At 42.1% G+C, this 15139-nt stretch overlaps 1 long non-coding RNA gene across 1 annotated transcript in view; it reads right to left on the reverse strand.

The window, feature by feature from the left end:
- Positions 1-15139, reverse strand: part of LOC132431641 (uncharacterized) — an 88230-nt gene that overhangs the window by 11592 nt on the left and 61499 nt on the right. The gene's annotated exons all lie outside the window — the stretch shown is intronic.

The raw sequence follows: 15139 nt of genomic DNA on the forward strand, positions 1-15139 counted from the left end.
GTCCCCAAACATACAGAGGTTCCCCAGCGCCTACTGCATCAAGTCCAAGCTCAAATGCCTGGCCTCTGACACCCTCCGTCATGTGGTTCCACCAACAGATTTGCCAGTACCTCCTCTTCACAAAGGACTCCAGCCACCTTGTCAGTCAGGTCTCTTCAATCCAGCCACATGCATCGCCACCTGCTCCAGAGCCCAGGGGGATAAACAGAAAAAACAGTGGCCCATCTGAGAAGGCATGGTTTCTAGTCCCAACTCTATCACTTATCTGCTGGGTAATTTGGGGCCAACTGAACTTCAGTTTCCTCATCTGTAGAATGGAGATAACAGAACTTTTCATGTAGGAAGCATCCTTTCCAGCATGAGGAACCAGCCTCTAACTCTTGCAGGTTCCAACCCTCTTGTCTGGTTCCCAGACTTCAGCTTTTCCTCCACCTGGCACCGGGCTTAAGTGGTGCTGTTGACAGAGCCTGGAAGGGCCTTGCGGGCTCTGCTGCGTGATGTAGCTCAGACACAGAGGAGGCTGGCTCCTACAGTGGCGCTCAATGGACACTTGTAGATATACAGGTTGATAGCCTTTCCTGACCCAACCCTCCCGGACTGCCTGGAACATTTCCTCCCAATCAACTGGTGGCAACCCCATCTGGAGAGAACCCCATCATTCATGCCACTGCCAACCTGGACAGCCAGGGTCCCAGGAGCAGTTTTCCCTTTCTCAGTAAACATTTGGGATGGACTGAAATTTTAAAGCTTGAAAAACAATTGTGATGATGCTAAAGAAAATATAATCTACCCACACAGTATCTTCATCTGCCCACCAGACCTCATTCACACCCTCATGTGTTTCGAGTTGCAATCATAATGTACAGACAGTTTTATAATCTGCTTTTTTTTTTTTTTTTTTGCGGTACGCAGGCCTCTCTCTGTTGTGGCCTCTCCCGTTGCGGAGCACAGGCTCCGGATGAACAGGCTCAGCGGCCATGGCTCACGGGCCTAGCCGCTCCACGGCACGTGGGATCTTCCCAGACCGGGGCACGAACCTGTGTCCCCTGCAGCGGCAGGCGGACTCTCAACCACTGCGCTACCAGGGAAGCCCGTATAATCTGCTTTTTTTTTCTCTTAACATTAGGCCACAAATAGCCTTCTGTTTCTATATAGTTTTGTAATATTTCAGAAGACTCTGCCAGGTTGTGTACTCATTGAAGGCGTCTGACTCCTTCTATTTCTCACTCCTTGGCAGTCAGTATATTTGTTTAACCAATGACAGAATGAATTATGTTCCATCAAGATCATGTACTGTAACTTACTCATCATTACCCTATTAATAAACATTTCGCTTGTTTCCAATATTTACCAAACACATATTTTACAGCACTTTTCTGTATAATTTCCTTTCTCGTCTCCAATTACTTCCTTTGGATAAATTTCTTGCCATGGGGATAACCGGGCCAAAGGGCCTGGGAACTTTTTAGCTTTTGACACATACATATGAAACTAATACACTGCAAAACCTTTATTGAGCATATATTACATGCAACATGGGAGCTCAGATCCAGAGCTGTTGCAAAGATCAGTGCGATAAGGCCTTCGCCTTCAATGTTGAAGAGGTGCTTAACATTTAAATGCAGAACTCAGAAATTTACCAAAAAAAAGCATGCTCTGCATTAATTGGTAACACAAGAGCAGTGACATCTGACCTGAGTCTTTAAGGATCTTAGGACCCTAATCTTAGGACATCTGACCTGAGTCTTAAGATCTTAAGGGAAATGTCTGAGAAATTGAAAGGCATTGGGAATAGAGTATGTGGTGGGAAGCTTCTGAAGCTTTGGCTCAGACAACCAATGGAAGAGGGTGTTCTCGGGGTGTTCACAGTTTACTCCCTTATTACCTGATCCTTGTTCCAATTGTTGAATTATGAAACTTTTCATTAAAATTTTAACTTATAAGTGAACTCCCAAGAAAAGAGGAAAATATTCTTTTGGCTTGAGAAACAAAGAAGAGAGATAAACAGTTTCATTTCTAGAAGAAAATTAGATTTGTATCATAAGAAACATTCATTCATTCATTTTGCTGAATAAGACAGAATAGGGAGAAAATAAGGAAGGTCATCGAAAAAACCTAAATAGCGATGATGTTGGTATCTAAGTTAAAGGAAGGCACATTTGAAAAGGACAGTTGGCCCTAAGAGCACAGCTGGATCAGATCCACCACAGCTTCTGGGCTCTGGGCTTCCCCAAAGCAGAAAGAAACTCCAAATGCAGACAGACATCTATGACTGAGTCCCAATCTACTGACTCTGTGCTTGGGAAGGTATTTGACATCTCTGAGGCTCAGTTTCTTCACCTGGAAAAAAAGAATAAACATGGTGCCCACCTCCTAGGGTTATTATGAGGATTTAGTAAGACTACCTTCACAAAGCTCACAGCACAGGCTTGGAAAGCATGGTCAAATAAATGGAGGCAACTATTTTGATTCTTTTTTTTTCCTTATTATGATTAGATTGAATCTTTCCCAGTGAGGAAACTCATACTATGTTGCCCTTGCCATCTTGCTTTTTTTAGTCCCAGAATCACAGAATTGTGGGTGGTCAGAAATAGTTGAGTCCAAACCCACACCTTGCAGGTAGGGGAAAGGAGGTCCAGAGAAGGCCAGAGACTGGCCCAAGATCACACAGCAAGTTAATCAAGGAGGTAGATATCTCTTAGTTTACTGACTTCTTTCTCCTCTTGATAAAACTATAGACCAATCTTATGGTGACTACAGTTAACAATACTGTATTGTATATTTGAAAGTTGCTAAGAGAGTAGATTTTTAAATTTCTCACCACACACAAAAAAACTGTAACTATGTGAAGTCATGGACGGGTTAACTAACCTTATTGTGATAATCATTCTACAATATATACACATATAAAATTATATATAGAAACCCTAAAGACTTCATCAAAAAACTGTTAGAACGAATAAACAAATTCAGTGAAGTTGCATGATACAAAATCAATACACAGAAATCTGTTGTGATTCTTTACACTAATAATAAACTATCTGGAAGAGAAATTAAGAAAATAATTCCATTAATAATTGCATCAAAAAGAATATAATACCTAGGAATAAATTTACCAAGGAGGTAAAAGACCTGTATATTGAAAACTACAAGACATTAATGAAAGAAATTGAAAAAGACACAAATAATGGAAAGATATTTCAAACTCATGGATTGGAAGAATTAATATTGTTAAAATGTCCACACTACCCAAAGCAATATACAGATTCAAAGCAATCCCTATCATAATTCCTTTTCATGAAATAGAACAAACAATCCTAAAATTTGTATACAGCCACAAAAGACCCCAAAAAGCTAAAGCAATCTTGAGAAAGAGGAACAAAGCTGTAGGCATTATGCTCCCTGATCTCCAACTATATTACAAAAACTACAGTAATTAAAACAATATGATATTGGCATAAAAAGAGACACATAAATCAGTGGGTCAGAATAGAAAGCCCAGAAATAAATCCATATATATATATATATACGTGGTCAATTAATTTATAACAAAGGAGCCAGAAATATACAATGGGGAAAAGACAGTCTCTTCAATAAATGGTGTTGGGGAAACTAGACAGCTACATGCAAAATAATGAAACTGGACCACTATCTTACACCATATGCAAAAATTAACTCAAAATGGATTAAAGACTTGAATGTAAGACCTGAAACCATAAAACTCCATAGAAGAAAACATAGGCTGTACAACTATGTCAAGATCTTGACATAGGTCTTAGCAACAATTTTTTTAATCTGACAACAAAAGCAACAAAAGTAAAAAGAAACAAGTGGAACTACACTGCACTAAAAAGTTTCTGCAAAGCAAAGGAAACCATCAACAAAATGAAAAGGCAACCTATTGAATGGGTGAAAATAACTTCCAATCATATATATGATAAGGGCCTAATAACCAAAATACAGAAAGAACCCATACAACTCAATAGTAAAAAAAAAAATCTGATTTTAAAATGGGCAGAAGATCTTAGTAGACATTTTTCTAAAGAAGATATACAGATGGCCAATAGGTATGTGAAAAGATGTTTAACAACATTAATCAGTAGGGAAATGCAAACCGAAACCACAATGGGATATCATCTCTCACCTGTTAGAATGGCTATTATCCAAAAGATGAGAAATAATAGTTGTTGGCAAGAATGTGGAAAAAAGGGAACCCCTGTGCACTGCTGGTGGGAATGTAAATTGATGCAACCCCTATGGAAAACAGTATGAAGGTTCCTCAAAAAATTAAAAATAGAACTACAATATGATACAGCAATTCCACTTCTGAGTATTTATCTGAAGAAAATGAAAAAAATAATTTGAAAGGATATATTATCCCCATGTTTATTTCAGCATTTACAATAGACCAGATATGGAAACAACCTAAGTGTTCATTGATGAATAAATGGATAAAGAAATTGTGGTAAATACATACAATGGAATACTATGCAGTCATAAAAAATGAAATCCTACCATTTGTGACAACATAGATGGACCTCGAGGGCATGTTGCTAAGTGAAATATATCAGACAGAGAAAGACAAATACCATATGATCTCCCTTATATGTGGAATCTAAAAATTAAACAAACAAAAAGCCAAGCTCACAGATACAGAGAACAGATTGGTGGTTGCAAACGGGGAGGGGTAGAGGGTGGGAGAAATGGGTGAACTCTTTTTTTAGTTTAAATAAATTGAATAAAAATTTTTAAAAATAAAATAAAGTAACATCACTACATTGTACACATTAAACTTACAAAATTTCATGTGTCAATTATGTCTCAATAAAGCTGGGAAAAAATACAGTCCAATCCTCCCTCTAAGAGCAGAGAATACAGGTGGTCAATGGAAAACCCGTAGAAAGAGGATCTGCAGGCAGATGATTTAGGCAGAGAGGGAAGGTCTGCCCTCCTGAATGCAGAGTTTAACAGAATTGATCTGCTTGTAGTGACAGGTGCAGCCTGGGTGGTGCAGCCTTTGGTGACAGCTGTTCTGTGACATCAGTATCTCTAATGAAAGATGGTCAACAGACAGAGACTCACTGGCAAAGGATACCAGGATTCCCAGAAGCAAATGTTATCAGCCGCTCCCATCAGGATCTGGATGGGTAGACTGAGCCTTTGGGAAAAGGGCCACTGCAGAGGCTGGCCACATCCTGGGGCTGTCCCAATGCTTAGGGAAATGCCCAGTCCCTTCCAAATAATCCTACTCACTTTGGGCTTATTCTATGATCATTAAATGACCATCTGAGGGAGAAGCTGGATTTCCAGGAACATTGCCACCAAGAAAGATGGAGAATATATGCTTTTGGTTACTGGGAAAAGCTATCACCCCTTATAATCCACTGCATTGGGCATGTGGATAGTATCTGGTGGGCTTTCCATAATCTCTCTCTCTCTCTGAGACGCTGTCCCTGAAAGCCCAGGGGGGAGAATTCTCCTCTGGCCTCAAAAGGTTGACAACCACACCTGGGAACTTGGCAGCCCAACTCTGAGAGGTCCACTTTGGGTACCACCTGGCCCCTAGACAATGTCCCATTAGTACCCTCAAAATTGGGGCAGTCTGTCCCAACTCAGAAGCAAATTTTCTTTTCTACCTGCACCCCATTCTCCTGGTCCAGGGGGACCACTTCAGTTTCAACGTGACCTATAATATTGTTTGCTTAACTTGCTGAGTTGGCGACCACATTCCCCAGACCACATTCCCCACTACCCCAGAGTAGTATTATCCAAGAGCAAGTGAGAGAAGTAGGTTTTTGCAAACGTGGAAATACCCTGTCTTTCTTCAAGACGCCCTCCATCCATAGGACGGCCAAGATGTTTTCTTGAGGATACATGGTGCCATGTCTGCTCTGCTCTATGAGGCATGTTGTTAGGCAACAGCCAAAGTTCCTCCAGAGACACACCCTAGACAGCTCTAGAAACCACAAGACACACTCAGCAGGAAAATTACTCTTTTACCCCATATTTCCTCATTTATTTAGGTAGGAACAAAAATAAAATTTTAATTCACACTTCTTTGACTACTAGAAAAGACTGTTCAGTTTTCGATGTGCTTGTTCTATATTCTTCATATCCTTTTCTGATTATCAAAGAGAAGCACAGTCATAGAAAATACAAAAAACAAAGAAGTGTATAAAAAGTTTAAATTACACAATATTCCACCTCCTATAGATAAAACATTGTTTAACACTTAGGTGATTTTCTACCATGTCTTTCTCTGCAGATATAATTTTTTAAATAAAAAGATTTGATTAAAAAAAAAGATTTGAGATCATAACATAGATACAGTTTTAGATTTTTTTTTCACTTAACATTGTAGCATAAACATTTTCCCATACATTAAACGCAAGCATGATTTAATGATTGCACAGAACTCCATATAGACTTTGTCTAGCCAAACCTCTACTGATGGACATGAATGTATAAAGGAAAAGCACAGATTTTTCCTCCTTCTATGTAGGGAAAAATCCAGTTCTTCCCCACTGTGTTTCTCTCCTGTGTGTCTCCTCTACTACTCACACAGAACACTTCATTTCTGACACTTCTGATCACCAAATGTGTGGGGAGTTTTCTCCACATCAAGCAATTCTCTGTGACACCAGCTGGGTGTCCTACAATTTAACTCAATTCTGACATTATCTACCTGGAGATAGTGTCAGACCCCACAGGTTAAGGGCTCAGTCCCACAAGACTGCCCCACCCCCCTTCAGATGCCAATCACAAGTAGTAGATCCCCAGGTTACCCACAAGTACTGTCACAAGTTCTACCCACAAGTACTGAGTTGACTACAAATCAGAGGTTCCCATGACCACACCTTGGGTTGGATTAATTTGCTAGAGCAGCTCACAGAACTCAGAAAACACTTATGTTTACCAGTTTATTAAAGGATATAATAAAGGATACAGAGGAACAGTCAGATGAAGAGATACATAGGGCAAGCGTCTGAGAGGGTCCCTAGTACAGAAGCTTCTGTTCCTGCGGAGCTGGGGTGCATCACCCTCCTGATATATGGATGTGTTCGCCAACCCGGAAGCTCCCTGAACCCCATACTCTTGGGATTCTGTGGAGGCTTCTTCACTTGGCATGATCAGTTATTAACTCCATTTCCAGTCCCCCTCCCCTCTCTGGAGGATGGGTGGTAGAGCTGAAAATTCTAACCATCTAATCAAGGCTTGGTCTTTGATGACCAGCCCCACCCAGAAGCATCCAGCAGCTACTCAGTGTCTGCATTAGAATAAAAGATGCTCCTAGTGTTCTTATCATTTAGGAAACTATAAGGGTTTTAGGAGCTCTGTGCCAGGAATGGGGGTCAGAGATCAATATATATATTTCCTATTATCTCACAGGATGCAATTCCCAGTTTTTTACTATTATGTACAACACTGTGCTGAACATAAAACTTGTTCATATCTTTGATTGTATAATAGGAATTACTGAAGGAATAGATTTGAGCATCTGTGTGTCTCTTGCTAGCTACCGCAAAATCGCTTTTTCGAAAAATGACACTGAGTTGCTTCTACTCCAAGAACCCCAATCCCTGACTTTAGCACCCACTCCATCACCAGACTTTTTGGCCAGGATATTATGGGCTTTAGTTATTTTAGAAAATACCAGCTACTGATTTCAAGAGGCAGAGAAGGCAAGGCAGAGAAGGAAAAAAGAGGTCCATTCTTGAGAGTAAGTGGTAAGGCTGCTCTTTGGCAGAGACAAAAGAAAAAAGGAATAAGTGGATTTTAAATGTGACCAGTCAGTCTCCCAAGGCAATAAAAATAAAAACAAAAATAAACAAATGGGACCTAATAAAATTTATAAGCTTTTGCACAGCAAAGGAAACCATAAAAAAAAAAGACAACCTACAGAATGGGAGAAAATATCTGCAAACGATGCAATCAACAAGGGCTTAATTTCCTACATATACAAACAGCTCACACAATTCAACAACAAAAAAACAAACAACCCAATCGAAAAACAGTCAGAAGGGGGACTTCCCTGGTGGTCCTGTGGTTAAGACTCCACGCTTCCAATGCAAGGGACGTGGGTTTGATCCCTGGTCAGGGAACTAAGATCCCACATGCTGCGCAGCCAAAAAAAAAAGAAAGAAAGAAAAATAAAAATGGTCAGAAGACCTAAATAGAGAGTTCACCAAGGAAGAAATACAAATGGCTAATAGGCAATGAAAAGATGTTCAACAACGCTAATCATCAGAGAAAAGCAAATCAAAACTACAATGAAGTACCACCTCACACTGGTCAGAATGGCCATCATTAAAAACTCTACAAATGGGACTTCCCTGGTGGCAGAGTGGTTAAGAATCTGCCTGCCAATGCAGGGGACATGGGTTCGAGCCTTGGTCCAGGAAGATCCCACATGCCGCGGAACAACAAAGCCCGTGTGCCACAACTACTGAAGCCCGTGTGCCTAGAGCCCGTGCTCCACAACGAGAAGCCACCACAATGAGAAACCCATGCATCACAACGAAGAGTAGACCTCGCTCACCGCAACTAGAAAAAAAAAAAAAAAAGCCCGTGTGCAGCAACAAAGACCCAACGCAGCCAAAAATAAATAAATAAAATTAAAAAAAAAAACTCTACAAATAACGAATGCTGGAGAGGGTGTGGAGAAAAGGGAACCCTCTTACATGGTTGGTAGGAATGTAAGTTGGTACAGCCACTATAGAAAACAGCGTGGAGGTTCCTCAGGAAACTAAAAATGGAATTACCATATGATCCAACAATCCCACTCCTGGGCATATATCCAGACAAAACCCTAATCCAAAAAGATACATGCACCCATATGTTCATAGCAGCACTATTCACAATAGCCAAGTCATGGAAACAACCTAGGTCCATTGACAGATGAATGGATAAAGAAGATGTTGTATATATATACAATGGAATACTATTCAGCTATAAAAATGATGAAATCATGCCATTTGCAGAAACATGGGTACAATTAGAGATGATCATATTAAGTGAAGTCAGACAGAGAAAGACAAATACCATATGATATCACTTATATGTGGAATCTAAAATATGACACAAATGAACCTACCTATGAGACAGAAACAGACTCACGGACATACAGAACAGACTGGTGGTTGCCAAGGGGGAGGAGACTGGGAGAGGGATGGAGTAGGAGGCTGGGATTAGCAGATGTAAGCTATTATATATAGAACGTATAAACAGCAAGGTCCTACTGTATACCACAGACAACTATATTCAATATCTATGAAAAACCATAATGGAAAAAATATTTTTTAAAAAAGGAATGTATATATATGTATAACTGAATCACTTTGCTGTACAGCAGAAATTAACACGTTGTAAATCAACTATACTTCAATTTAAAAAAATAAACAAAAGTGACGAATAACATCACAAAATAAGTTATTTTAAGGAAACAGAGATGACTTAGCACTTGAGTTAAGGGGACACAGGAGAGGCTATCTGAGCCATGCAAAATCTGGGGGAAGGGGTCATAGGGAGTTATTGTTTAATGGGTAGAGAGTTTCAGGGTTGCAAGATGAAAAGAGTTCTGGAGATGGATGGTGGTGATGGTTGCACAATATGAATGCACTTAATACTTCTGAATTGTACACTTAAAATTTAAGATAGTAAATTTTGTGTTACGGTTATTTTGCCACAATTTAAAATTTAGGGAAAAAACTCCAACAAAATCTAGGAAGAGAAGGTGCTGACACTTGCTCTGGGAAGGGAGAGGTGTCTTAGAGGGGGAAGAAGTAGAGATGAACAGGGCACCCACGAAGTCATTCTGCAGTTTGAATGCTTAAAATATTCACTTCTATATGAAATATAAACAATCTGCAAAAGGCAACAAAGAAAGAATTAATTCAAGGTTTAACACAGTTGGTTGCAGGAAGGTCGACTTTCAATGCATCCACCATCATTTTGGATACAGCCATCTCAGTATAATGTAGAGCTCAGTACTTGCAAAATGAAAGAAATGAAAAAAACAAACATAAGCAACTTTATTTAAATCTCTAGTGATTCTCTCTGGGCTGCATCTCACAAATTGTTTATACCCTATATGGCACTGAACTGATTAGAAATCCAAACCCACAATGGCTTACAGACACCCTGTATCTCGAGTTTTTGCTAGCAGAGGTGGTGCTCCAATCAGTCAAGGAACTCAATTAGTACAACTCTAAGAACTCCTTGGCATATCCAGATATCCCTGTTTGGGGACAAGAGGGTGCCCAGCTGCCAAGCTGGGAAGTCTAATAACAAAAGGCTAATTTACACTTCCATGGGTGATGGATAAGTGCCCATTTCAAAGCACATTATTCCACTGAGAAATAGAAGGAACCAGAAAAGAATTTCCACGGGTTCCCACCACCACATCTTCCCACCTACCTGCAGATATGTCCGTGCGCTCTTCCTTCCCTCCAGGTAGGATGGAAGAATTGTCCCTGCTCTTATCTAAAGCCAAACTCTTGGGACTTCCCTGGTAGCACAGTGGTTAAGACTCCACACTCCCAATGCAGGGGGTCCGGTTTCGATCCCTGGCCAGAGAATGAGATCCCACATGAGTGACACTACTAAGAGTTTGCATGCTGCAACTAAGGAGCCCACGTGCCACAACTAAGGAGCCAGCAAGCAGCAACTAAGGAGACCTCAAGCCACAACTAAGACCCGGCACAACCAAATAAATAAATAAAAAGCCAAACTCTTCACCTGTGCAAGAGATCCCATCCCTCTTGCTTCCCCAAGGATTGTCTTCCTGCATTTGCCTCTTCTCTCCCACACAATCAATTTCTCCTCTCTGCTGGATAATTCTCAGTTAAACATACAAGGAGGCCAGATACCTCTCACTTTTAGAACACTCATCTTGATTCCGTATCTCCTCCAGCTCTTGTCTCATATCTCTTCTCCATTTAGAGATACTTAGAAGAGTTGTCTCCTGTTCCTTGGCCCCCATTCTCTCTTGAACTGTCTTCTTACCACCCCCTCAGATATGCTCTTGTCAAAGTCACCAATGCTCTCCAGGTGGCTCAATCCTATAGTCTACAGTCAGGCCCACCTTATCAACCCACCAGAGAATTTGACGAAGTGTATCGCTTCCTCCTCTGTTTGGTGCTGGAGATAACACTCTCTCTCCCGGTTCTCTGACCACCTCACTGCCTGATCTTTCACAGTCTCCTTCACTGGTTCTTTCCGCCTCCCTGACCTCAAAACATCAAGGTCAGGACTTCCCAGGTGGTCCAGTGGCTAAGGCTCCACGTTCTCAATGCAGGGCCCCGGGTTCGATCCCAGGTCAGGGAACTAGATCCCACATGCCGCAACTAAACTTGTCCACATGCTGCACAACTAAGTGTCCACATGCCGCAACTAAAGTTCCCACATGCCTCAACTAAAAGATCCAGCATGCTGCAACTAAAGATCCTGAATGTTGCAACTAAAGATCCCGCGTGCAGCAATGAAGATTCTGCGTGCCGCAACTAAGACCCAGTGAAGCCAAATAAATAAATAGATAGATAAATAAATATTTCAAACAAAAATAAAAACATCGAGGCCCCCAGGGCTGGGTCCCCATACCTCTTCTCCTCTCTGTCTACCCTCACTCCCCTGGAGATCTCAGCTCACTGCAAAGCTTTAAACATCATCTCTCCACACTGACAATGCCCAAACATTTTTCTCCCGCCCAGACTTCTCCAGAGGACAGGCGTGAACATTCAATTCCCTAACAACTTCCCCTGGACAATAAGTATCTTCCAGCATCATCACAAAGCCCTGCACTCTTCACTGTCTGGTAAATGACAACTTCATTCCTCCAGTTGCTCTGGTCAAAAAGCCCTCTTTCCAACACACCAGCAAGCCCCAGCCAGCACTTTTTTCAAAACCAATTCTCCACCAGATTGCTTCTCACCACTTCCAGCACTGTCTTCCATCCAACATATCACCTTCCTTCTCCCAGACAACTCCACACCCTCTCTGCTTCCACTCCATGGTCCATTCCCTGCACTGTCCCCTGGGAGTCCTCCTAATATCCAGTCAGATCATGTCACTTCTCCATTTGAGACTACCCAGTGGATCCCCACCTCCCTTAGAATGAACCCAAACTCGGGACTTCCCTGTTGGTCCAGTGGTAAAGAATCCATCCTGCAATGCAGGGGACGCAGGTTTGAACCCTGGTCGGGGAACTAAGATCCCACATGCTGCAGGGCATATAATCCTGCATGCCACAACTACTGAGCCTGCGCCCCTCAACTAGAGAGAGAAAACCCGCACGCCACAACTAGAGAGAAGCCCAAGCACCGCAGCGAAGAGCAGCACACGGCAACAAAAGATCTCCGTGTGCCGCAACTAAAGACCTGACTCAGCCAAAAAGAAAAAATAAATAATGAACTCAAACTCTGTACTAGGATCTACAAGGCCCTACATGATCCCGCCCTTGCCTCCCTTCCCAGTCTCGTATCCCAAGACTAGCCTCCCACACTCCATTTAGCCACACAGACCTCTTAGCTCTTCCTGAAACAGGCTGAGCCCTTCCCTACCACAGGCCATTTACACTTGCTCCTTTCTCTACCTGGGGTTCCTTTCTCTTGGGAAGTGGGGAGGTCTTTTATCAGATCTGTGCATGGCTCACCCCCTAGCTTCACTCAACCTCTGCTTCAGTGTCACCTCTGCAGACAAACCTTCACAAATCACCCCAACTAAAACAAAGATTTCACCACCATCTCACTCCCTACCCCTATTCCTGGCTCTCTTTGTTTTCTTACCCTTTATCTCTACTTGCTATTATACTACATATTTGTTTGTTTCTTATTTCTCTTCTATGTTGGTTTGTAATGACCAGACCAACAGTACCTCAAATGTGTCTGACACAGAGTAGGAACTCCAACATTTACTGAGTAATTAACTTGTATTTTTTTTTTTTTTTTTTGCGGTACGCGGGCCGCTCACTGTTGTGGCCTCTCCCGTTGCGGAGCACAGGCTCTGGACGCGCACACTCAGCGGCCATGGCTCATGGGCCCAGGCGCTCCGCGGCATGTGGGATCTTCCCGGACCGGGGCGCGAACCCGCGTCCGCTGCATCGACAGGAAGACTCTCAACCACTGCGCCACCAGGGAAGCCCCTAACTTGTATTTTTGTGTGAATTGTCTCCTGGTGTCTTTTGTACATGTTGGTATGTTTGATATTTATAAATTGATTTTTTAAATAAATTTATTTTATTTATTTATTTATTTTTGGCTGCGTTGGGTCTTCGTTGCTGCATGCAGGCTTTTCTCTAGTTGTGGCGAGTGCGGGCTACTCTTCGTTGTGGTGCATGGGCTTCTCATTGTGGTGGCTTCTCTTGTTGGGAGCACGGGCTCTAGGCACGTGGGCTTCAGTAGTTGTGGCACACGGGCTCAGTAGTTGTGACACGCGGGCTCTAGAGCGCAGGCTCAGTGGTTGTGGCACACGGGCTTAGTTGCTCCACGGCACGTGGGATCTTCCTGGACCAGAGCTCGAACCCGTGTCCCCTGCATTGGCAGGCAGACTCTTAACCACTGTGCCACCAGGGAAGCCCTTAAATTGATTTTTAAGAGCTCATTCCAGAGGAAATGTAATAATCTTTTGTCTGTCATATATTACAAGTATTTTTTCCTGCTGTCATTTTCCATTTTTCTGTTTCATAAAACAAAACTCACAGTGGTTTCTCTTTAAAAATGACCCTACCTTGTAGTAAATTCCGATTCCTCCCCGATTCAGTCAGAGGTGCTTTTGGTCTTAGCCGGTGGCGTTACTGAGCATTTTCATATTTTCCTATGTGCTCATTAGCACTTTAATGAAATACTGGAAGGGGCTGCCCAGAGGCTGCTAGCCAAATGGTATTTATTTACGTATGTAACTGAAGTATAGTTGATTAACAATGTTTCAGGTGTACAGCAAAGTGATTCAGTTATATACATATTCTTTTTCAGATTCTTTTCCATTATAGGTTATTAAAAGATATTGAATATAGTTCCCTGTACTACACAGTAGGTCCTTGTTGTTTATCTATTTTATATATAGTAGTGTACATAGCCAGATGCCATTTAAACCTTAAAATCAAGAAAATGACTCAGTTACAACATGTTTATCGTGGTCATTAATGTAAATTGCTCAGAGGGAGCAGAAATGACTCTGCATTAATCCATCATTACTCAAAGCACAGACAGATACTCGCAGGCTGGGGAAAATCATAGGCAGCTGGTGCCAATGCCAATTCTTTAGAGTATTTATCACACTTGATTTGGCTACTTCCTAAAGGCATCCAGGTATCTTACCCAAAGAGGCATGAACCAGTAAGATGCTACCAGATCCTTAGAGAAGGAAGTTGTTGTTTTTTAAAAAATATATTTTATTTACTTATTTATTTGTTTGTCTGCAGCGGGTCTTAGTTGCGGCACATGGGATCTTTGTTGCCACATACGGGATCTTTTAGTTGCAGCATGTGGGATCTAGTTCCCTGACCAGGGATTGAACCCGGGTCCCCTACATTGGGAGTGCAGAGTCTTAACCACTGGACCACCAGGAAAGTCCCAAAGGAAGGGTTTTTTTAAAATGCTTGGTTTGGGGATGATACAATGGCAGCAATGAAGAACTGAAATTGTGTCTGAAATCTCCTGTGCCTTTACTGGCAAAAGAGAACTGAAAACACTGCGCAGACCCTAAATACGATGTCAGAGCCAACTTAGGAGACATAAGGGCCTAGGTCATCAAGCTTGGTCTTTCGGGAAGTTCTATTCCACTCACCCTGGTCACCTTTGGTCACTCCCAGGCTAAGGGAACACCTGCCTCACAGACTCCCCCTCTTTCCAAGTGTTACAGGTGTCTAGCCACAGGGCCTGGCATCTCTGACTTCACAGAGCCTCCAATAAGGCCAAAAGGATGCCAAGGCCATCTTGCTACTCTCTTGTCCGTGAAGATCTACCCTCTGAGTCCAGGCTCACTGGGGAGGCATCTTCTGTCCTGAGAGTGTTGGTCTTTGGAAATAACTTAACCGCCTTGGGCCTTAGTTTATTCATCAGAAAAATGGGGTGGTGATACCTATATTCAGAGGAGAAAATGCGAGACCGCAGTAAAAACAGCTACGACAGTGCTTAGCACAAGG

Source organism: Delphinus delphis, chromosome 10 (assembly GCF_949987515.2).
Source record: "Delphinus delphis chromosome 10, mDelDel1.2, whole genome shotgun sequence".
NCBI lineage: Eukaryota > Metazoa > Chordata > Mammalia > Artiodactyla > Delphinidae > Delphinus > Delphinus delphis.